Source organism: Ursus maritimus, unplaced genomic scaffold (assembly GCF_017311325.1).
Source record: "Ursus maritimus isolate PB19 unplaced genomic scaffold, ASM1731132v1 scaffold_14, whole genome shotgun sequence".
NCBI lineage: Eukaryota > Metazoa > Chordata > Mammalia > Carnivora > Ursidae > Ursus > Ursus maritimus.
The window spans coordinates 21,271,309-21,297,630 of record NW_024423786.1 but is presented as its reverse complement, the minus strand read 5'-3'; positions in this window follow the sequence as shown (position 1 = coordinate 21,297,630).

Here is a 26,322-nt window from a genome sequence, read left to right as displayed (position 1 = left end):
ACATAAATATAGATTTGTTGGAATTACTACAGCTATCTGTCAGCCTCATGGCTTTTGGGAGCCAAAATTTCCTAACTCCAAAATTATGAACATGTGACAAAATAGGATTTATATTGCTTTGTAAAACTAAGACCTCCATATAAATAAGTTAATAGACTAAAAAAAAAAATGGACTTGGCTAACGAGAAATATACCTTAATTCATCTTTTAGTGATCATTTGAAAATGTGAGCCTTAGATGAATTCTGTTTTAGATCTAGACGCATCTGAAAGACAATATATGAATCTTGTGACTTCAGTCTTGGAGAAATTTACAATGGAAATAGAGACAGAAATGTTTTTACTTGTAATAAGCAGCCCACCAACTCCTATTCCATGCCATCCTCATTGTCTTGGTTTTTAGAGGGAGACTTTGTAATGGGATAGATAATGGGCCAACTCCAGTTGATATGTTCTAAGCAAATTGTTTAAATTCTTTGAACCCAAAGTTTTTTTTCATCAGTAAAATAAGGTGGGGGGAGGCGGGGGCAAAAATACCAAAAACCATTGAATTATCATGTGAATAAATTGTAGTTAAGTCAAAAGCCTGATAAAAATGCCTGATAAATATGGTAGTGGGTAATAAAAGGAGTTGATTATTCTTTACTGTTCGATTTCCCCCAGGCTGTAGACCAACTAGAAGTCCATGCAATTTAAAAAAAAATACATTTATTGATATAATTTTAGCAAAATGTTTACAATTTTAAAAACATTTTCATGGGGGCGCCTGGGTAGCGCAGTCGTTAAGCGTCTGCCTTCGGCTCGGGGCTTGATCCCGGCGTTCCGGAATCGAGTCCCGCGTCGGGCTCCTCTGCTGGGAGCCTGCTTCTTCCTCTCCCACTCCCCCTGCTTGTGTTCCCTCTCTCGCTGGCTGTCTCTCTGTCACATAAATAAATAAAAAAATCTTAAAAAAAAAAAAAAAACAAAAAACCATTTTCACGGATATCAGCTTTCTCATTCATTCAAAGTATACATTTCTAATATAGGTAGTTTTTCTTTGGGGTAAGCAGAGTATATGATGATTTTATGTGATAATATTGATAAACATTTTTAATACTATTTTTAGTTTAATATGTATTCAAAATATTACTGGAACACCAAACCCTTCATTTCATGGTGATAATAAGTTTTCTTTTAATCCAGCTAATCAAGAAAAAAATCAGGTTGATTACGAACAATTAGTAGATATTGCATACAAACATGGCAAGAATTATGAATTTGGTACATGAGTCACTGTGATTTGGAAAACATTAAGCTAGGAGAATGTTGGAGGCAGTTAGAGATGGTTGTCACTAAGAAACTCTGAAAAGAATAAATGATTTTATATTACAGTTAAGGATTCATGTCAAAATATGGCCCACCAGTATTGTAAGCTGTTTAATACTCTTCATTCTTTTTCTTTTACATTTATTCCCAACATTCTTAAGGCCAAATTCTTTTCTTGTTCACACTCATAATTTATATAAAGATATTTGTATTCTCCCCTTGGGCAAAACATTTGTCTCCCATTACAAATTAGTAGAGCACAAACGAACAAAGGGTTTTTTTGGATAGTCTTCATATCATTACATAGCTCAAGATAGGAAAGCCAAAATGAAGATCTACATCTCATTTTCTAGATTAGGCAATAATTTAGGTAAATCCTGAACTCTGTGATGCTCGAGAAATTCTAGACAATCCCAGAACGCATGTTTCAATGTAGGCTCTTGCCCTACTCTGAAATAAGGCAGTCTCAAATACTTTGAGTTAAAGGATTCTCATTAATATTCTTTGAATAAAAGATATCCCTAGTAATTTGAATGAAATAATTCAGTTATAGGTTTACTGTGTACTGTTTTCCCAGAATAATATGAAAATGAAATAGAAGCACAGATCAGTTTATTTTCCAAGAAAATTTTTTTTGCTAACTCTCAATTCTAATTTTTCCATAATTTTGTTCCAATTTTTTTCTGGAATTTTTTTCCCATTTATTTTCACTTTTTTTTGCAATTCAAAAACATTATTGAAAATGTGGTTAAGATTTAGTCTGAGGATCTATTTCTTGCTAAAAGAAATATACCTTTTTAGCTTAGGTTTCCTTTTTGAAAAAGCTCAAAGCAAATTCATTGGCAAAAATCTTCCTTTTGCCTAAGGCAAAAACCAGTGAAATTATGCCATATGAAAGAGATTATTAAATATTTTATTTTGCCTTTTTGAAAGAAGTCATGAGCAAACATTTACAAGGTTCTTCTTTATACTGAAGTTTATTTTTATAAACCTTGGCTAAAGCACTTCTTGTTCTCCTCTCCCTAATCATATTTCTTTAGTATATCTTTAGTGCTTACTAAAATTCAACAGATAATTAACCAGCCCCATTTTTCCAGGTTACATAAAAGTGTGACCCTGTACTCTGCTAAAGTCTTGGTCTATTATGTGCTTGTCTTTCACTATGATCCATCACTTCAGATCTGTCCTATAGGGGTAATGTGTATATTTATATAGAGTACCTTGTAGGGGAATGCGTGGCTATTGCCAGTGTCTTGGTTCCTAATAATTGCAGTAGTTATTCCTTCTGGAGTCATAGAACTTGAATTGAGAAATAATAAAACACATATTTCTTACTAAAACACCATCTGAAAATACACATTTCTTTTAATGAATTGGATTAGTTCAGGAGGTATGTTTTCCTATGTCTGATACATTACCATAATGGAAGTAGTATTTGAATGCCTACCATATCCCTGTATTGTCCTGGGCACTTTATTATGTTGTCTTAATTAAAATTTCACAATAATTCATTGTTTTATGAAGTTCATCATACATGGATTCAGTTGGCATATTTTTCTGAAGGCTGTAAATAACAAACTGGTGGAATATCCTATATAGTCTCTTAAAAGTATTTATTTCAAAATTACAAACCATGTGCATGATGGACATTTTTTTCCTACTCCTCCAATCATTAGGGAGGTGCAGAAAAAAAGAGATGGTTTGGATAACCTTATTCTGCATAATAATCTGTGAAATTCAAATAATCTTAAGAGATCATATGCTTACCCTACACCTTGTTCTAGGTAGATCCATCCAAGGTTTGGGACACAGAGACAAAATCATGTTTGAGTATCCTGCCTCTAGCGCTCCAGAGCAAAAAAAAAGCCAGAGAAGAGAGACCCAGTCAAAATTTTTTTCTAGAGAATTGCTGGAGAGACCAAACCACTATCCAAAGCCAGGAGTGGGGGCCAAAAAGGAAAATGGAAACAAGCACACAAATGGATTGAAATGTGAACAGATAGATACGCATCTGGGTTGATTTCTAGCCCTCAAATGTTACCAATTCCATATTGTGCTTACACAAGAGATGGGCACAGAACTTTGTCTTAATGGTTCAAAGCTGACTCTACATAAGGCATCTATCTTCAAGTGGTTTAGGACTTTTGGTTTTCTCGTACTATAGATCACTAATTGGCAAACTATTACTCACAAGCCAAAACTGGCTCACCACCTTTTGTGTAAATAAAGTTTGATTGGAACACTGCCCCACCCACTCATTTCCTTATTTTTTATGGCTGCTTTCCCACTACAATGGCAGAGTTGAGCACTTGTGACAAAGTCTAAAATATTCATGATAGAGTTCTTTACATAAAATGTTTGCTGACTCCTGCTGTAAAGAAATCTTGTAATAGGATACCAAATGTCCTCATTTGGATCCTCTGATCATAGATAAAGATATATAGATAAATGTACACATATGTGTATGTGTGTGTATATAATGCATATATATGTGTGTGTATGTGTATTTTAGTAGAAACTTCCTTCCATTTGCTAAAAGATTTTTCTTGACCCAGAACAGCTACTATGCTTCCTATCAAATTTCACTTTTAGTGTCTATAAAAAATTTCCAGATTTTGACAAATAGCTTATAGTTTTCAAAATACAAGGTCCATGTTTGGAAGCAGTATCAAATGTTTTTTTCATAAACTTTCAAAATAGTGGTTTTATTGAAACATTCATGAGTTGTGAACGCATTTTTTGGTTATAGCTTAAATATCTGAGTGATTAGAACTTTTTACTGCTGTTACCTTTAAGCCGATTTAGCGTGTAGTCATCATGGATATTAAAGAGTTTCTTATTTTCCTGGTATCATTACCATCATTATCACAATGCCTGCTTATATTTTGGGGGGGATTTGTTGATACTTAAGGTCATGCAATTGAGAAATAACTCATTATCTATGACTTTGAGACCAAGGAATGTTGTGCATCAAATTTAACCCATATAAGACATTAATGAACCTTATATTGACCTAGACCCTTGTAGGTATGCTTCCATATGGCAGTTTTGATCTTGTCAAGATTCAGAGATACCCGGTAGACAGAGAAGACCAGATGGGAAGGAGCTATGCTGACTTGATATAATTAATCTTCTTGGGATTCAAACATAAGAATAAAAACCATAGTAAGGATTGTATATAGTTTGAATTAGTTTTGATATTCTCTTATTAAATAAGTATGATTCTCTTCTGCTTCTAAGTATGGTGGAGTGGTAGTACTAGATTTGTACTCCAGTCATAAACAGATCTGAAGAAAATATAAGAAATGAAATCAGATAAAATGCAGCACAAGACTGTGATCCCTAAGACAAGGGGAAAAGAGACAGTAAGACCTATGATTGCCCTGTATGAGATGCTTTGCAGACAACAGTGTAGGGAGGGGAACCTAAGCAAGCACAGGAATCTCCCTCAGTTGAGGACACAGGGTTCAGAGTTTGGTGAACCTGAAACATCTGGACTTTGATGAGTAGAGTACAGGAGAGAAAGGAACTATGCTGAGGAAGAGCTCCAGAAGTCTATAAAGGGTCACCTTGAGTCTTTGGCAAAATACTAAACTGTTCACGTGTAGGGTGAGACTCCCTGAGGCCAGCAAAGAAAAAAAATGCTGGTGAGAGAATAACTGCCAGGTAGTTTTAAGTGGAACAGTTCCTGGAGCATTCACAAGGCTGGGAGACGTTCAAATTCCAACTGAGTCAAGTGACAGAATCTCATTAAAACTGTGACATTTAGTGGATATCAAGGAAGGGTCACAATATAGTGGTAGGTAAGCTAAACTAGCCCTAAATTAAAGATTATTCTAGACCTGCCCTAGAAAAAACTTGAAATAAGACCCGAAGGATAAGGCTTAATGCGGACCTGAATAAAAGAAAAAAACTTTGATGCTTTTTAAAGTAAAAATCCAAATATTCAACAAAATTCTAAAATTACCACAATCTGATCAAAAATTACTTCACATGTTTAGTCTAGTAAAGACCATAGGAAAAATGTAATCCATGACCAGAAAAAAAAATCATTCAATAAAAACAGACCCAGAAATGACAGAGATGATAGGACTGGGAGATAGCTACCATGAATATGTTCAGTGGCTTAAAGGAAAACAGCATAAAAGTAGATAAATGGCATTTATGAAAGGACAGTCAGATGTACCTTCTAGAAATGAAAATAAAATAACTAATATAGAAAATTCACTGGTTATGCTTAATAGCAGATTAGACACTACAGGGGAAAAAAACTGATAAGCTTGAAGACATTGCAGTAGAATAGAAACAATCCAAATTTAGGTACGAAGAGAAAAAACTATGAAAATAATAATAATAAGATACTTTGGGACCACAGATCATTTTAAGGCATGATTAACATATCAGTAATGATCTAGTATTTCTTAAGTGTACTCCTTCTTTTATTATCTATTTTGGCTTCAGGAATTAGAAAAGGAAAGCCTCACAGAGTGATGTATATTTAATCCTGGTGTCATTACGTTCTTCGAAGGTTTGGCTTTTGGTAATGAAGCATTAGGCTTTTGAATTCAGAACTCTTTTCTCCTTGAACTATTCTCCATCTCATTTTCAAATGTTTTCTCTCTCCCATTTTCTTTGTGTTCTTGGAATCCATGTTTGACCTCCTCACTAGAGCTTGTTTGGAAATCTTTTCTACAACCTATCTTCCACCAAGCTAAATGCCATACTCTGGTAAACCAAGTATTCTGTTTGCTCTACAGCTAGAGGAAAAGAGGATGACACAGCCTTAGGTCCTGGTGTTTAGCTGTCACTCACCCCTAGTCCCTAATCCCTCTCCCAGGCTTCTCATCAGCTAGGATATTAAAAAAAAAAAAAAAAAAAAGACATGGGTAGTCAACACTTGGAACCTAGAAAGCATAACTCTTTTTCCAAGATGCATTTAGAATATAACTCCCAAAGGTCTAATTAGAAGGTACTTGAGAAGGAGGGGTGCCTGACTAGTTCAGTCAGAGGAGCATGTGACTCTTGATCTTTAGGTCATGAATTCAAACCCCACATTGGGTGTAGAGATTACTAAAAAAATAAAAAAAAAGAAAGGTACTTTAGAAAAATAAAAAGAGATCTAGAAACAAGCAAGTTAGGTACTGGGATAATCAAGGTAAAACAGATATCTCAACTGTAGGACTTTCTTGAATCTTCCGTATGGTAAGAAGGATTGTGAAGGGTCAATAAAATTCACGTGCCATAATTTCATAATTGGTGACTAATGTTTAAGCTTGGTGAGGCTGTGGATTAAAACAAAGCAACAAAATAAACTTGTGAAATTATAGCTTAACCCTGTCCCCACAGTCATAAAGCAAAAGTAGTAACCATGATGTTAAAAATTACTACCAAGGCTTGTTTTTAGAGGGGCAAGGCCTAGGAATGACTTCACCAATAAAAATGTCTCTTTTCTCAGAAACTCCAAAGAAATGTGCCCCTTTCATTTTCTGTCTAACATCTCTTGGTACTGTAACCACTCACTAGGCTCTGTACTTGCTGAGGGCCCAAATAGTGTCTCCTTCACTGTTGTAACTAAGAAGGCAGAGGCACTGAGATTATTTATCACTGTTGAACATTCATCTCTTCCACCTCCCCGATTGGATTTCCTTTCCTTTGAAGCCCACCATTGATCTACCTAAAATAGTACAATTACAGACTGAAAAGGTAGTACCATTGTAGTACTTTAAAGCCAACAGAGACCAGAATATTGCAGAATTGTTGAGGCTAACATGGAGGCAGATTAACTGAGATTCAGTGTTTATTGTCAGAGAAGGTTTTTATATTTTGTCGGATTCAATCTGTTTGGATGGCTTAGATTTGAGCCTTTCTAGAGGTAAGGATTTTAAAAACATGAACTAGTTTCTTGATTTGTGGATAAAAAATTCATTTTATAGAAGAGTCTTCATTCAGAGCTTTCCTCTGCCCACAGTAATACTAGATGAGAAACATTTAGACTGTCCATTCATGGTAACAGAATCAAAAACTTTTTTTGTTTATTTCTAGATATTTTCAGTATCTTTCTTTGGTTCTTGGGCTACCACAATGAGAATGATTTTGCTTATGCTTTGTAATAATGGAGAATGTATATACCCATGAAATATCTAACAAAACGTACTTGTGATGTTTGGAAGCAAGAAGGACATTTCCTCCTGGTTTTGAATAATTTTAATGATCTCACAACCCATTCTCTTCACTTTTCCTTTCAATTTCCTTTCACATTAATGAGGGGAAGCTTTTAAAGGACTAATTCAACACTGATGAAATTAAAAGAAGCAGTTAAACTTCATGAATTGAATATGTAAAAACATATTAACCATTATGGACTTATCTTACCAAAGTGATCAGACAGACTTCTTTAAATGTGTTGGAGTGTAAGACTCAAGCCCATAATATATCGTATATCCACCCTAGTTTAAAAATACCAGACTGACGACCTTCCTGTAATGATATGTTTACTAATTCTTATTACGTGGCACATTTAACAAAATATTTGATCATTAAAATAGATTTGGAAACAAACGAAAGAGTGAACTGTCTGGATGCTCATTTTTTCCTTAAACTTTGAGAAAAGTTTTGATATATGGAAAGTGATCAAGGCAAAAGAACATATAAAATAATGAAGAATTGGCAATTTACTAAGAGGTAGCTTCGTATATCCAGTCACAAATGATGCAAAATGTTTGATGTAAAATAAGGTACAAGAAATTCTGCTTCTCGGGTTCTGATGAGGACCTACGTAGCACAGATCAACAGCACATTTATGGTGTTTAAAAGTCAGTATCTCCTTTGCCTGCATTGATGTCAGAGAGATGGCAGGGCAGAGATAAAACAGAATATAGTTGGTGGGTTTGTGTCTTCCTAGAAGCCCATAGGGTCTCATTTATACACCTTGAATCAAGCAGTTGGTGACATCCTAAATGAAGAGACTTAAATTACTATGCTGACTAAAGGTGTTCTTAACATATCACCAGTATGCTTGTGCCTTGCTTCTCTTGGAGATTGCAAAAAGATATATTTTATACTTAAAATATATTACATATATATGTATACACACGTGTGCACGCACAGTTTGACCAACCACAAGATATTTGAAGTCATAATTGAGGCCATCTCTCTTTTGTTCAGCTTCCTTATTTTCCATTATTTTGTCTTCTATCTCAGTAATTCATTCCTCTGCTTCGTCCAGCTTGCTGTTCATTGCATCAAGCCTGTTCCAATCTCATTTATTACATTCCTCAATTCAGATTATTTTTTTTTAACTATTATCTCTGTGGTAGGGTTCTCCCTAATGTTTTTTCTCAAGCCCAGGGAGTATCTTTATGATTGTTGCTTTAAATTCTCCATCAGGCATGTTACTTACATTCACTTAGACCTTTGGCCATGGTCTTGTTATTTCGTTTGGGGTAAATTCCTCTGTCTTGGCATTTTGTCTATGTCTCTGTCTCCTTCTGTGTGTTTGAAAAGCCAGTTATATCTTCTGTTCCTGAAAGTAATGGCCTTAGGAAGAAGAGGTCATATTGTCCCCAGGGCCTGTGCTGTAGGTGGTCTGCTGTGTTGTGACTGCTCTATCCTTCAGACCAGTTGTTTGCAGAGACTCTCTTTGCCTACTGTGAACAGTGTTTGTTCCCTGGCCATTTCAACTAGATGTGCTCTGGTCTGCTTGTGAAATGAGACCTGACACCAACTCCACCAGAACTGAGGCCCTACAGAACTCTCTGGTCAGAAGACCTGGTATGGGCAGGGGTTTGTACTGGTCTTCTGGGGGAGGGTCCTGCCACACTGGGGCCAAGGCAAGCTTGACTTAGGTGGGCAGTGCCGCCAGAGAACAGAGGGGTGCTTCTTGGTGTAAGCAAGTTGAGGCCTGGAAAGCTGACTTTAGGAATGACAGCATTTTCAACTTGGCAGGTTATTTAAAAAAACAAAACAAAACAAAACAAAACATAGATTCTGCATTTCTTAAGAAAATAGCCTAAAAATAAGGCCTTTAAAACTTATTTTTCCTAATTTAAGAAAACCGAGAAGGAATTAAAATATCAAACAAATGGAGAAAATGTCAAATATTTGGTGTGTTCTGAAGCCTCTACCCTGAAAAACCTTTGAAGCACTGTGATTCTAGATAGTATGGATTATTTAGCCTTCTTTAGTAATCTGCTCTTGTGCTCAGTCTTTCTTCAAAGATTTTACTTAATATTTGAGAGAGAGAGAGAGAGAGCGAGCAGGGGGAGTGGCAGAGGAAGAGGAACAAGCAGACTCCCACTGAATGGGGAGCCCAATGCAGGGCTCAATCCTAGGACCCTGAGATCATGACCTGAGCCAAATTCAGATGCTAACCTACTGAGCCAGCCAGGTTCCCCTAGTGTCCAGTCTTTATTCTTTCCCTATGTCAAGCTGAACTTTATTGCTTCAATAGAAATTTAAGCTACACTTCATTTAGCCTAGACAAGTACTCCTATATCAGTTGTTCTATGTAAATAAGCTTTCTAAAAACACTCTATATGTGATAGCACCAGTGGGTTTGTCCAAAGTCACCCTGAAAAGGACCAGAAAAAGTCCAATCATCAGCCAACTGAAGTGCCTTATTGTAAGCCTGTCCTACAGGAGCCAAATTAATCACAGAAGCAGAAAATGTATGCAGAGTAATCAAAATACAACATCAAATATTAAAACTACATAAAAAGAAACTGAAAGCTGCATACCCCCAAGAGGGCACAACTACTAATTTGTCCTCGAGACATTCGTGAGACAAAAGGAACCCAAATACTTCTTACAAAACATTTTGTGGAGATTCTGCTTGCCATGCATATTCTGTATATTTTCAGAAATTGTGTGTATAAATAGCATGTCAAAAGAGGGCACTATTTAGGGAAAATAATAGGCATTAATTAAAATATGGACAATAGGGAATGAAGGTTCTTCAGTTTCTAAAATTAGAGGAAGATGATTCAATAATAAATAGCTCTGCCATTATTAGTTTGCGGTAGCTTCTGCTAATTGTACCTTTTGTTACCTTTACAGCCTGTCTAAACATAGTGTGCTTGAAAGCTCGATATTGTTTTCTAGCTAGTCCTTTATAGAAACTGTTCTGAAGCTTATCGGGCAAAGAAAAAAATGGGAGAAGGGAGAATCCAGTCTTTTGTAGCAAAGAGCTTAATAAGTAGAGTACCAGAATAGGTTTTTTTATATCTGTCCTACATTTGTTTTGGATAATTTTGTTCTATTGGGAGCTCTCTGAAAATTTCTAGTTTCTAATCATTAGACAATTTGTAAAGTCTTGTGTGAGGGGCACAAATTTTGAAAAGTGTAAGACTGATTTGCTTTGGTCAATAACATGTATAAACCCATTATCATGGGGTCACTTCAGCTTATCTCATGATGTAAGTATTGAGAAATAATCCCTGACCAATTTTTTTTTTAGATTCATAGAGCTTGTAATACAATGAGATGGTAGTCTTTACCAAGGTGATTAGTTTATTTTGGAATTAGGGGAAAATGACTGACAATGAGACTACCACTTATTGTGGAATATAAAGATGGAAATTTCTAGTTTTATGAATATCCTATTGTGGTATGATACTAGAGTGGCATACCATAGGGCTATCCTCACGGTCAGCAAGGTTGTCACTTACTGTGTGCCCTCAGGTGAATTAATTCCCTTCTCTGAGCCTGCATTTTTTAAATCTATAAAGTCATGAAAACTAATGCCTGGTTTTCCCATGAGGTTTTGTGAGATTCAAAACCAGAGTGTAAAGTACAATTGAAATCAGTTTGCTAAACACTTTTTAGTGACTGTGCCAATGTTAGGTATTTAACTTGACCTTGATTAAACCACATAGCCTTTCTGGATCTCAATTTCCTTATTTGTAAAATGAGGCAGTTGCACTAGATAAACCCTGACTACTTCTGGTATTAAAAATGAAATCATTCAGGGGCACCTGGGTGGCGCAGTCGTTAAGCGTCTGCCTTCGGCTCAGGGCGTGATCCCGGCGTTCTGGGATCGAGTCCCACATTGGGCTCCTCCGCTGGGAGCCTGCTTCTTCCTCTCCCACTCCCCCTGCTTGTGTTCCCTCTCTCGCTGGCTGTCTCTAACTCTGTCAAATGAATAAATAAAATCTTTTTTAAAAAAATAAATAAATAAAAAATAAAAATGAAATCATTCAAATTGAATTCTGTGAAAATAAATATTTTTCAAAGAAAGAAATTTTAAAAGTATGATTTTGATTAGAGTATTTCAGATGACTTTATTTTTATTTTTTTTTAACTCATGGTCCCAGTGGCAGAAACTAGACAATGGCAACTAACTTGATACAAGAAAAGAGGGGAAAAGATCCATGAATACAAAGAAAAGATGAAGAGGATGGGGTGGTGGGGGTATAGACAAACTACAACAATTACTGTCAAGTATAAATGGGGAGGATCACAAGGGGGCAAAAGGAGGAAATTACACCTCCGTTGACTTCTGCCAACACAGACCCCCTTCCATTCTGTAGAACAAAGGTGAGCAAAGCGTGCCTGATAATATTTAAAATATTATGAATTCATTTTGTAGACAAAATTTAGACTGGGAATGAGGACTCATCTGTCATCTCCTCTTCTGTCAAATGCATGTTGCCCTTGGCAATGGGTCTGCTGTTACTAATTTCGTTTTTGTTTAGAAGCTTGCTTTTCCTCTTTGGTTCTCTGAGTTGATGTGAATTAAAAAAAAAAAAACCCTCACAAAAGAAAAATGTCTTTGATTGATTTCTGATGGTGACTCTGACACTCTTGTACTTAATGTCAGTGCCAACCTGATTGTTTGATGTTTATTACATAGGTGAGTAGGAGGAGCTCCCCCTCCTTTTTGGTTGCTGCTATTGTAAGACTGGCTCTGGTGTTTAGTTTGATCTGGGGGGGGGGGGGGGGAGAAGCAGTAGTTATTAGTCTGTGACAATTGGGAAGACCCAGTTTTGTTTTCAGACTTTCAATATGCTACTATTTTCTAAAACCTTTCAGGAGAGGTCCATGTCCTCATCAAATTTCAACTGTCAGAAGCTCTGAAAAAAATTTAGATCCTCTTTCTAAGGTAGAGAACACAATCTTCTGAAGAGTTATCATAGAACGCCCTGATCCTATTTGGAATCCTTCTAGCTAATTACCAAATATTTTTAAACCAGGGTCATGTTGTTAAATGTTGGACCCTGAGTTACCCTTTATTATATAGTCTTACAATCCTGTATATATTTTGCTTTTTTTTCTTTTTTTTTTTTTTTGCCGTTGAGTTTGGATTCTGTGTACAGCAAAATGTCTATCTTGTTCTTCTATCTATCATTATTTTGCTGTAAAGACAGCAGAAGACCTATTTTAAATTATTCATAAGCTTTAGATAGAAACCTAAGCAAATTAAAATGTAGGCCAATATAGAGGAAAATGATAATGGGCATATAAGTATTTGTAGCTACTGTAGCTTCCATTGGGACAATCATAAAATTAATTTCATACCTTGCACAGTAATTTCAATGGGAACAATTTCTTAGTTCGTGGTCAAACTTGTTTCCAACACTGATGGAGATGAGCACTAGAGAAAGTATTGAATTTTCTTTCTAATTAGCTTTTTCTTATGAAATAGCTTCTTAATAATTTCCCTTCGTGTCCAGTACATAAAGGTATCTATTCCTTTTAAACTGTATGTGAATTTAATTTATATGCCAATGATGTTTAATGCATTGTCTTGTCTGCATCTCATTACTGTCATTAATAAGCACTGGAGTACATCTAGTTACAAGGTTAATTGGGACAAATCTGGACTCCTTCTTTCTACTGTAAATATGCTATATCTTAGCAGCGTATTACTCACGGATGGGTGGTAAAAGTTATGGCATTTTACATTACATTTCTCCTTCTGTTGTCATCCAAATCAATCTAAATACAATATGAAGTGATTTTCCTGCATGTATTGTGCAGAGCTTGGTCAGTTTTTTTTTTTTTTTAACCAGACACATAATTTTATGGCTGATTTAAATAGAATTGCTACTTATCTGTGTGGTGTATACACTTCCCGCAACACACACACACACACACACACCTCACCATCATTTTAAACTGTTTAAAGGGATATATAACACCAGGAAGAACTCCTTTCAACTGAGTGAAATTCATAAGAATTTTCCATGAGAAAGTTGCAGGCCAAGGATTAAATCTTTTTAGTTATTATGTTTGATATTGCCCATGTAAATAAGCTAACAGAGCTATTGAATTTTGTCACTGGCCCAGGAAATTCATGTTAGATAAGCTATTGCTCAAGGGCTCTGCTTTTGAAAATGAAGCTCTACAGCCAGAGCAGGAATAGCAAAAACAGCTGGCTTAGATCCTACCATTTCCCCCTCCGACTCTGGTGACAGACATCACTAATAGTCTGAGACCACTTTTCTAAGGAGCCCAGTCCCAGCCTCAGAATGCTTTTCTACCCATTGCTCCAGGCAGCCATCAAATAGCTTGGCACTGGAGTAAAACCCAGCATCCTTTGCAGAACAGGAAGACCTTACCACTCAGAGTATTCGCCCCCTTTGTCAATGTCAGTCATCCCTGGGCTTGGTCAGCCTACTTCCTAGAACCAAGACATCAGTCAGGTGAAATTGGTTTAGGAGTAATTTAAAATTATCTTGTATTAACTTGAGGAGCCCTAGGCAGAGCAAAGTGTTAAGTTAAAATTCTATTGAAGTGTGTGTTACATAGTCTTTCCCTGGAGCAAAGGCCACTTTGAAGCCACTGTATATAACTTTGTCTTTAAAATAGGATCTGGAGTTCTTTAATTCAGGGCTTTCCAAGTATATTTCTCAAGAGTGCTCTCCCATACATCCTCCGCAGGTAACTTCCTGAGCAAGAGTCTCTTTCCAAGGAACCTAGTACAAGACCTGCTCAGATTTTTCAGAACATGCTTTTGATATTCACCATTCAGATTTTGCAGTAGGACATATTTTTGTCTCTCACATGGCCCAAGTCAAAAGTATCCTCTTTTTCTTGAATAACGAAAAACTACAATGGAGCTCAAGCCCAAGAGTTAGACTCTGATTCTTTGGTCTAACTTCTCAATTGAAGAAGCGAGGTAATACATGAAGGTAACAAGGCTCACTTGAGACCTTCACATGTTAGCCTACTGCACAGTTACTACCCCCAAATGCTTCTCTTTCTGTCGGATCAGTCCTTTGGGTTAGTGCTGTGACTAGGTGTCTCTGTATTTGCCAATCTGCCACTGATAGGAAGAAGGGTTTGAGAAAGTCAATTCCAGGATATAGGTTATATAGGAAGTGAAAACAGATTCCCTTACGTGTTGAAACCCTACCATAATTACACTTCATGTAAAATGGTGTTATACCTAACAGAGTTGTTCTTCGGTTTTGGTTTATTGTCATATTCCTTATTGAAGGATAGTAACTAAGAAAGTAACTAACAGTTCCCAAAAACTCTTTGAAAGAGAAGCAGGAGAGATGGAAGAGGGGCCTAGACCCTCTATGAAGAGCCTTTTTGGGGAAAGATACCTGGACTTTGTGGCTCATTGTCCATGTTCTCGGTAGCATACACTAACTGACTTATAGATGGTCCTAGAACAGTTAGCTGGTCCACATGTTCTCTGATGTACCTGGTGGCTTTTGTTGTACCTTCACAGTTGTTTGCATTGAGTATCACAGATTTCACTGTAACACCCAAAGCTGGAAAGACATGCACATAGACATTCTAAACTCACCATGAAGTCAAAGTTGTTCACTGAATGTTTTTAGGAGAAGGACCATTTGCTTCTGGAAGTGTACTGGTGAACTGTGTTGCCATGATTTGATTGTGCTCTGATTAAAATGGAGGATGACCGTCTCTTGATTTGTATTTTTCTGGATTCAATGTACAATGAGAACCACTATCTTAATATATTATTGTTAATGGTAAATATAGTTGAATGAGTGTACAGTTATTTGCATTGACATATGATCATAATATTAAGAAAAAGTTTCTTGGCACACCTGAGTGGCTCAGTCAGTTAAGTATCTGCCTTCAGCTCAGATCATGATCCCAGGGTCCTAGGATCGAGCCCTGCATCAGGTACCCTGCTCAATGGGGAGTCTGCTTGTCTGTCTCCCTCTACCACTCCCCCTGCTCATGCTCGCTCTTCCTATCCCTCTCTCTCTCTCATAAATAAATAAAATCTTTTTAAAAATATATTATAGGGGCGCCTGGGTAGTGCAGTCGTTAAAGCGTCTGCCTTCGGCTCAGGGCGTGACCCTGGCGTTTCGGGATTGAGTCCCACATCGGGCTCCTCCGCTGGGAGCCTGTTTCTTCCTCTCCCACTCCCCCTGCTGTGTTCCCTCTCTCGCTGGCTGTCTCCCCTCTCTCGCTGGCTGTCTCTGTCAAATAAATAAATAAATAAATAAATCTTTAAAAAAATATATATATTATAAAAATATTACATGAATATAAATTAGATTTTTGTTGTAAAATTTTTTTTGTGTTAAAAAAATATTCCTAAAATGTCTCACCTCTATCTCGAAGGAGACTCATGGGATTATTTTCTCTTCTCGTTGGTGTTTAGGCAAGTTGAAGATGGTCTAGTTCCAGAAATAACATATAGGAGGAGATCATGGGAGCTTAAATACAGATGTTTGGCTGTTTTCCTCATGGAAGACAGGTAGTAACATTTTCCCAAAATTATTTGTGCTAGAAACAGGCAAGACAAGGTGGAAGTGTGTGCCAGGGATAGAGACCCTACAGTGAGGACCACAAACTCAAAAGCCTGCAGGCAACAAAAGCATGAACAGAGCCATATGTAAAATAACAATTATTTTATTCCATGCCAATTGGTTGATTGCTGTCTAAAATATTGAAAGTTTTTAAATATTTGGATAAATAATAATTACAACTCTCATTTATGTCTAAAAGGCTCCCGATATATATATATCTCATTTAATCATTTCAACCTCCCTTCCCCAAAGCAAAAAAGATCTTACAAAGAAATGGGCAAAGTAACTTGATCAGTTTTCAGTTAGTAAAGGTATTTTTACTGTAATGTGTTTTTTATGGTAGCCATACTAGCTGACTCTAGGCACAGAATAAAACAATAAAAGACCAAATGCTACATATGCTGAAATTAAAGAGAAATGTATTAATCTGAGAACAGCTTTAGATCTGGAAATACATCTTTATGAGTCACTTATACATAGGCTATAATTATTTGGTAATTAATGCTCCCAAATTAATCCCTTTCCTAAAGAACCTCTAGTGGTTCTTATATGCCAGTTGACATAGAAAAGCTAGATCTTAGGAGGATTTCCCTCTAAATGCAGAGAATGTTCATCCATGCAAGTTTCCAAGGGCCTACAAATAAAATCTAATCAAGGAGGAAAGCAATCAGGTCCAACCAATCAGAAATCGAGCTGTGGGGCAGAAAATCAGAATTTAAATAAAAGTTGCAATTAGAACCCACAGAACTGGCATGACACTCGTTTTAGTTCTTAGCGCTCAGAGACAGTTTGAAAATTATCTCCACAGTAGGAATAAGAAGGACTGGTGAAGATTTTTGCCTCTTGATAGAATATTGAAAATTATCTTCATCAGTGGGTTAATTGGCTTAATTTTCCTTCAGATGGTAACTTTCAAATGCTTGGTCTTAATTAGCATGGGTAAATGAGAAATGTAGGTGATTCACACTTTTCAGTTTTCTTGTTCTCTAGAGATTTCCATTCCTTTCCCTTAAGATATTTGAAATGGCTGAGGGCTACATTGATTAAACTAAATTATGCCGGTATTTTACACCAGTAAAAATGTAGATGGAATTGACTTGTGCCTGGTCCGTTAAAAAAAAAAAAAAATGCAACCTACAAATACCATAAAGGAGAAAGTCAGCGTGAACTAGAGATAAACCTTGTATTTAGTGTGCTAAAAATTACAAAACTCTTCATTTTTCAGTATTGTGCTAGTTAAGGTATACTGTTCAACTAAGAGAGTACAAAAAAAATCTAAGGCACTTTGTTTATTTAATAAAGTGTGTATGAGGGGAAAACTCATACTATGAAGGAGGGCAGTGTCATAAAAGGAGAAAAATATTCTTTGTTATTCTTAGTTTATGTTCCTCAATCCCCATTTGTTTTACTCCTGACTCCCTCAACTTTAGGTTTACCTCTAATAAAGAGATAATCAACACCAAATACTGTTTTTGGAATCTGACCATTAACTATCACACATTATGAATTTTCCCTTTTTCTTATGTTAATCAATATTTTATTCTTAACAACCTATTACGTAGTAATCTCTGATAAGAAACAAGTTTTTCATATGTTGGAGTTTGAACTACAAGAACACAAAAAAGCACATCTGAGTTATTTGGACACACATTTATTGTGTGATACTGTCTAAATTAAAATGAAATAACATCCACATTTCACTGTGCATCTTAAATAATTTCTGTAAATTACGTAACAAATAGAAGACTTTATTTCACTTCTGTTAGATCCACCTATTAAAACTCTAATAATGGTGATAATAAATCTAAGTATTTATTTAAGAAATTTTAAGACAAAATCATTTTTGAAATTTCATTAGTATGTATTTTTTCCAATAAAAAATCCTAATTTTTTACATATTCCAAAATTAGACATAAAAGCAAGCAATTATAAATATTTCATAATTTTTAATAAAACTTTAATAAAGTTCATGTTTTACTTAAAGCAGAATTCACACACCCCCTTATAATGGAGATGCAAAAATTTTTAGGGATTGGGAAAGCTGTATCATTACATAAAAAAGCAAGCTAAAGGGGCGCCTGGGTGGCTCAGTGGTTAAGCATCTGCCTTTGGCTCAGGGCGTGATCCTGGAGTTCTGGGATCAAGCCCCACATCAGGCTCCTCCACTGGGAGCCTGCTTCTTCCTCTCCCACTCCCCCTGCTTATGTTCCTTCTCTCGCTGGCTGTCTCTATGTCTGTCAAATAAATAAATAAAAAAAAATCTTTAAAAAGAAAAAAAGGAAGCTAAAAATTATGTATATAACATGTACTAAAAATGAAGTGCTTAAATAAATCTGTGCATATAAAAGGAGAACAAAAGACAGAAAGATGAATTACATGAGAGAGAAAGAGAGAAGGAAAGAAATTTATACTAATGTATTAGCAATGTTTATCTGTGGGTTTGGGGATTACAGGTGTATTTTGTGTTCTTTGTGCATTTCTCTATTTTAAAAACTTTCTGGCACAAATTGGTTTTTCTTTTAATCAGATTAAATGTTTGAAAAAATGGGCCCTTTCTTTGCCTTTCCATGGAGAAATAGGACCACCGTGGTTTTATTATCCGTAAGAATTTCAATTCTAGAAATACTGTTGCATCCTTCCAGGTAGGCATGCCGAGCACTCAACATGGAGATCACATTTTACCTTTCTACCTAATAGCATCTCCGTTTCCAGATTGCTCCCCAAATAAAAACAAGCATTGAACCTCCAATCAGTGATGATAATTTAATTTCCCTCTCAGCTGTAAGTACCAGAAAACAGTCAGGCAATCAGTGAGAAAAACGTGTTCTCCTGGTTTATTTTTACATTAACTAATTAACATTTTCTTCTCTACCTATAATGGGAGGTCTAAAAAGTATAGGCTCAGCTGACCTAATTGTGTAGGGCTTCTTAGCAACAGTGCTCTGTGTGTTAGGGGGTTAGGTGGGGCAGGATGCAAGAGTGAGATCATTAAGTAAAACCTGGAAATGACTCTGAACTCTTACAAGGGCTCTTCATAATACAAAAACTTTAGGACTGAATGGGAAATGGGCAATAGAGATTAGTAGGTGTCTTTCAGTGGGATGCTGGGCACTGTTGAACTCACCTTTCTGGTCTGGGATTACTAGACTCTATGGCGGTATGCACCTTTGAAGGGTTATTGTCTAAGCTAATTTACAACTCTACGGGGATAGAGGTTAAGTTGCAATGATTTTGGTTCATAATGAAGTAAATGAATTTTATTCAATAGAGATAAAATTTCCATTCTGTAGATAAGATGGCCCCCAATATTACATTTAATGCCCAATGGAATAGTACCTAGTTCTGCCACGTCAACATTTCTAACTTTGTGTGTGTGTGTGTGTGTGTGTGTGTGTAGGTGTGTTATTTGAAATCTCCTTTGAACCACTTATGATGTTTTACTGGTTTCCTCATTAATTCATTACTTTTTTGACATAGGTTCATTTTATATTTGTATAAAAGTCTTGTGTTTTACTTTTTGAAAAATCCTATCTTAATGCCCAACATACATTATTTGGGATTTATAACAAACAGAGCAAAAGGTGGTCCACAGAACGCTGGCGTTCTATAGAGGTAATTTAGGAATCTTAAAAATGTTTGATTTGGGTTTTACTTTTAAACACATTTTTACATAGCTTTTCAAATGACAACGAAAAACAACAAATGGGTGAAAATGGGATAAATGCCAAATTTTTTCACATTGGATGTCACATAGGAACTGTGGCTTCCATTGCATGACTTCATAATATGTAAAAATTATGGACTTGCGCTCATAAACTAAATATCCAAATGTCCAAGAGAACACTGCTTTTATTTGCATATTGGAGTTATGCATAAGAGGTCCTCAAGAATATAAGAGATTCTACTTTTTAAAAAATCCTAGGTTATACCCACCTTGAATCACTGCACACTGTAACTAGAACAGACTTTATCAATTTCCACTGCTGAAATTTCAATCTGGACAATTCCTTGTTGGGGGAGGGGCTGTCCTGTACATTGTAGGAGGTTTAGCAGCATCCCTGGCCTCTACTCTCCAGGTGCAAGGAACACCCCCTCCTCAGCTGTGACAACCAAAAATGTCTCCAGACATTGCGCCCCCTCCCCCCGAGGGGTAATATTGCCCCCAGTTGAGAACCCCTGAACTAAGGGAACAATGAAGAAAAAGGAGGAGGAGAAGGAAGAAAAGTAGAAGAACAAAGAACTTTGCAGGAGGCCAATTACTATATTAGTAGTTCCTAATACTCTAGACCATGTGCCAAGAGATCAGTGTTAAAATCACTGTCTTATTTGGAATAAGCACGGAGAATATGGTCACATCATTTAATTTTCTTGGTTCTCAGCTTCATTTGTCAAACAAGAATATTATACTTAATGGTCTCCAACATGTCCCTTTTAGTAGACCCAGTCTCAGGAGCATAAAAGAAATTGAACCAAGAACCTCCCTAGCAGGTCTTCAAATTTTGCTAATATACTCCTTTAGCCAGCAGGCTAGTGACTGATTTCAAATGTCTATTTGCTATGCTAATGGGTGGAAATACTTAAGAACATTAATTGAGCAATTGGTATGAACTGATAAGAAATACTTCCTCCTCTTTGAGGCCTGTGTGAGGGCTCAGGATGAGTAACGTCTAAAATGTAGTTGTACGCTATTTGAAAGGAAATATTTCTAAATAATTCTGTTGGGGTCAGGTCCAACAGCAATATTTTTGAAGTTATTTTTGTGTCATCTGTAGCTAGAGCTCTTGAAACTCAGTGATATTCTCAGGAACCTGTGTTGGGCTAAATATATAGTTGCTGTTAAAAACAGAAGCAATACTGATGGAAAAGACAGGTTTAGAAATGTTGCATCTGGGATATTTTCAGTTGATAACTACTTGCTCAAACCTTCATAAATCACTCATTAATTCATTAGCATCAGGTCGTTCTGTTGAACATGGAAGAATGTGATAAATAGTAAGCAACTTGGCAAGCCTGTTGTCCTGTGTCATCAAACGAGCTGTTTCTCAAGGCCAAGTCCTTTGATCTTGACCATTTGCCTGACAGTGAAGAGATCAAATGTGACAACTTGGAGGAGGTTCCTGTCCCCGAATTCCTTAAACTCAACATAGCAGATCTTTTATTGAAACAATAGTGTATTACAAATAACCAGTGTCATTACTGAAGCAGAGATTTGAAGAGGAAGTATACACACTGAATGATTTTAAGAAAGAGCCCCACCTTGAGGAGTTCTCCTCTGTGAAATATTTCAAAATATACTAGGATGCTTGGGTTGAGGGTTTTGAGGCTGCTCGACTTTGACAATGTGAAAAGGCCTGGATTTTGTTTTTTTGTTTCCTCCCACTCTTCCCCTCACTCTCCTTTGCTTCCGCTGCTGCTTCTTCCCCTTCTGCTTCTACTTCTGCTTCTCCTTAAGTGTGGCAAAGGGTGTGGTCTACATTTCTTTCCCCCTAATAATTTTTTTTTTAACCATCAGAATAACTTCCATGTTAGTAGAAAGAGCTTTTAGCCATTCATAGACTGAAGGTCTCTTAGGATAATGGAATTATTTATATGCCCTGCACAGCACAAATCTATTGCCTTGGATTCTTAGCATCTTTGAGAACTTAAGAGCAGAAAGCATAAATGTGAAAATAGGAAGAAAGTTCCACCTACTTCAACCGCTGGATCATTCAGAAGAACAGTCATGATCAGCTGAACAACTGATCTTAAAACCAGGTCACCATTCAAAATTTGCCAAATAGGTTCTAGTCAGATTGTCCACGGTAATGGCAAAATAAAATTTTTACTTTTGCCTAAAAAGTACATATGATAATGATATTAATAGTTTGTAGAAGTTAAAATTCTTCAGAAATTTACTCCAATGACCACTCAGTCCATACGAGGTTTAGGACAAAAATGAAACGTGGGACTCGAGTTGTTAATCATATAATGTGATCAGATTGAAGGCAGGAAAAGCCTTTGAACGTGTGAATTTCTACGATGCAACAGCACATTTTAAAATCTGTGGTAGCGGACAGTTAAATTTTTTATGCTCAGGTTTGATCTTCCATTCACTCATTTGTTCAAATGCTATTTGTAAGTTGTGTCTACTACTGGGTATTTGTATAAGTTTTGAGCTTTACAATGTGTACTTAGTCCATATTTTCTCACTTAGAGAAAAACACTGAGCAAAATGTTTTAATGATATAAGTGTAGTAACATCCAGAAATTAATTCTCATAAAAATGCCCCCAACGATCTCTATTATTCATACAAATTATAAAATCCTGGCTTAGGAAGTATTTGTGGAATGTCCTTATTTCAGTGCTAATTTCAAGGACATCTTTATCAATCAAAATAGGCTTCTATTTTTATTTGCAAGGTTGAGAGATAAAATATCAGTGTTTAAGATAAATTGTATTTCTGTATGCTAGCAATGAACAATCAGAAAATAAAATTTAAAAAATATACCATTTACAGTAGTATACAAATAAATGAAATACTGGGGGTAAATCTGAGCAAATATGTGATAAATCATCACCTTGAAAGTGATAAAATATTGCTGAGAGATTAACAAAAACTTAAAAGAATGGAGATATATACTTTGTTCATAATTCAGGAGCTTCAATATTGTCAAGATCAGTTCTCCCCAGATTGATCTATGGATTGGATGCAGTCCATTCAAAATGTCAGCAGGCTTGTGTAGGAATTGACAGCTGATTGTAAACGTCATATAGAAATTCAAAGGACATAGAATAACCAAAAGATTTTGAAGAAAGAAAAATTGGGGAAATAAAATGATCTGATTTCAAGAATCACTTTAAGAATCAGTAATCAAAATAGTATCAAAGTGGCTTCAAGGCAGATAAATAAATCAATGGAAAAGAATAAAGGATAGAAATCAATCCACAGGTAGATAGACCACTGACTTTCGACAAAGGTACAAAGCAATGCCGTGGAGAGCTTTTGATAAATGGCACTGGAACCATTGGATATTTATGTGCAAAAAAAAAAATGAACTTGGAATTTAATGGACTTTTACTAGTGGTGATACTGTGCTTTTAAAATGTGATAGGCCACAAATGTAGAATTTTGTGAAGGCTTTGTATAGGTCCTTCTTTTATCTTAGGGTGATGATTCATTAATTTATTTAACAAATATTCATTGACTAATTAGACAATGCCACAGACTGATGCTACAGTGATGAACAAGGGAAGCATGATTATGGACCTTTTGACAGAGTAAATAATGGAGATAAAATAAATAAATCCTCCCAATGCTAGTTCTGTAACTAAAGTCATAATAAGTTGAATTGAAAAATATAAGTTGTTAAGAGAGCATTGTCACTTGATATCAGTGTAGAAGAAAAAGTGCAGGGGGAGAGGGGGGTGGGTTGAAAAAGGGTTCTTAGAAAAAAAGACATTGAGTTTGAGACCTGAATGGAAGTAGCCAGGCGGAGTATGCAGAAGACCATAACTGGAATCCTTGAATTGATACAATCAAAGGAGCAACACAAGTCTTAAACTGTAATCTTCTAATTTTGAATTCAGGAGAATAAAGGCCATTATTTTTATTGTTCATAGCAGCACCAATGGCTATCCACTAGGCACACACTCAGACAAGATCGAGTTTTACAAATATCCTTCGTTTCCTCATCATCAAGAATTGGGTTGACATCAACTATTAAATACATTTGTGCCTATCACAGTATAGTTATGATTTCTACTCATTCTTATTTTATCTTTACATTTTGGTTTTGAGACAATTCCACCAGAATCCTCAACAAAGAGGATACCTCATTTTATTCGTTACTTGGGCTCCCGTTCAATTTTTTTTTTCACTTGAGAATATATTTCAGCTGTTCAGTGTTTGGCTATGGATGGATGATTACTGAGTTTTTCTTTAAGCTCCTGGTTTCTTAGAGAATAGTTTGGACAGTCTATCGAGTTCTTTGTTGAAAAGAATAGAAACTCCCTCAAAAAAGCTCAAATGAGAACAACAAAAAAAGTATGAAATGATACGAAGTCCTCAGAAAAGCTCAAAATGTTTTAAATTTTTGAAGTGTCCCTTTTCAGTGAAATAAAACCATCACTAAACTGTTGATTCTTGTGTGTTTTAAATTTCAAATGCTAAGATAATGGAATTGATCAGAAATACGGCATTACTAACTACAAAAGTTCATCAGTTTTAGTTTGGGGTATAATAAAATCCGTGAGACGGATCATCAGGTACAGTATACCTTTGTGTCTCATAATTTGGAGCATTACATGATTCTCTTGAGATATTCAGTTTTGCTTTTTTTTTGTGATATAGAATGAAATTCTCTCAGGATACGAATCCTTGAGAGTAATAGGAATATAATAAAATATTTCAATCTGTCTCCAAAATGATTAGTTTGGGAACAGGGCCTGCCCAAATTCTATAGTAGGAAACATTTTAATTCATGTGAATATATTTTATTGTGCTGGCATCTGGGCATTTTTATTTAGCTATAATTAACATACTATAAAATACATAGGTCTTGAATGTTCAGTTCAATGAGTTCTGGCATTTGTGTACATCCATATAATGATCACCCCAAATGAGATAAAGGATGTTTCCTAGAAATTTTCTTCGTGTTCTTTTCCAGGCAATTTTCCCTGCAATGATTATCTAATTTTTATCACAATGGGTTAGTTTTACTTGTATTTGGATTTCATAAAAATGGATCTGGATCACATAATATATGTTCTTTAGGTTCTGGCATCTTTTACTTAACAGAATGTTTTTGATACTTTTGCATATTTCTGCATGTATAAGTAGTTCATTCATCCTGTATCCCTGCATGGTTAGACATTGTATAGATATACCACAATGTATTCCACTTTTCTCTATTATGAATAATGCTGCTAGAAAGATTGAGATATAAATCTCTGTGGAAGCACATGCATTTCTATCTTTCGCATGAATGCCAAAGGGTAGAATTACTTGGTCATGGTGGTCATGAGGCAAGAATGTTTATAAGAAACACCCAGGCATTTTGCCAGTGAAATTGTATCATATTACATTCCTATCAGCAATATTTGAGGATTTCAGTTTCTCCATATTCTTGACAACTGGTTTTGTCAGTCTTTTAATCTTTCAAGTGGGTTGAAAGTGTTAACTCATTGTGGACTTTTTTTCTCATATGACAATTGGCCCTAACATATTTTCTTTTATGAGGTATGTGTTAAAAGTTTAATGCTCATGATTTTTTATGCTAGTTCTCTTTTATTGTTGATCTTTAGGAGTTCTTTATATACCTACATACAATCCCTTTGTCAAATATATGTACCTTGAAAAAAAATACATATATATACACACCTGTATGTCTATGCATTTACATATAAACAAAGCAATTGTTTTATTTTGCATTCCCTCCAGCCATGAGAGTTCCTCTTGCTCTCCATTCTTTCCAGCATTTGGTGTTTTCAGTGTTTTGCATTTCAGCCATTTTAATAGGCACGTAATGGTATCTTGTTATTTTAGTTTGTAATTCCCTGAGGACATAAGGTGTAGCTCATCCCTTTGTATGTTTATTTGCCATCTGTATTTGCAAGTTCGATGAGGTGTCTGTTCAGATCATTAGTCCATTTTTTAATACGATTGTTCTTTTTGAGTTTTAAGAGTTCTTTGCATATTTTGGATACTAGTCCTTTATCGCATATTTTATGCAAAGAATTACTCCTTGTCCGTCACTGGATTTTTCATTCTCTTAACTGTGTCTTTTGCAGATAAGAAGTTTTTAATTTTAATGAAGTCCAACCTACTAATATTGGCTTTCATGGATTATGCTTTTGGTGTTGTATCTAAAAAGTTATTACCAACTCCAGGTTCCCCTAGATCGTCTCTGTTATCTTTTTAGTTTTTCATTGAGTCTGTGATCCATTTGGGGTTAATTGTGAAAGGTGTAAGATCTGTATCCACATTATCTATCTTTCTTTTTCTTTCTTACTTTCTTTTCTTTTTTCTTTTGGCATGTGGATATCCAATTTCTCCAGCACCATTTGTTGAAAAGACTATTATTTTTCTATTGAATTGCTTTGGCTCCTTTGTCAAATATCAGTTGACTAGGTTTGTACAGGTCTAGTCCTGTATTCTCTATTCTGTTCTATTGACCCATTCATCTATTCTTTGACCAATACCACACTGTCTTGACTACTATAGCTTGATGGTGAGTCTTGAAGTCAGGTAGTGTCAGTCTTTCAAGTTTGTTTTTCTCTTTCAATATTGTGTTGACTATTC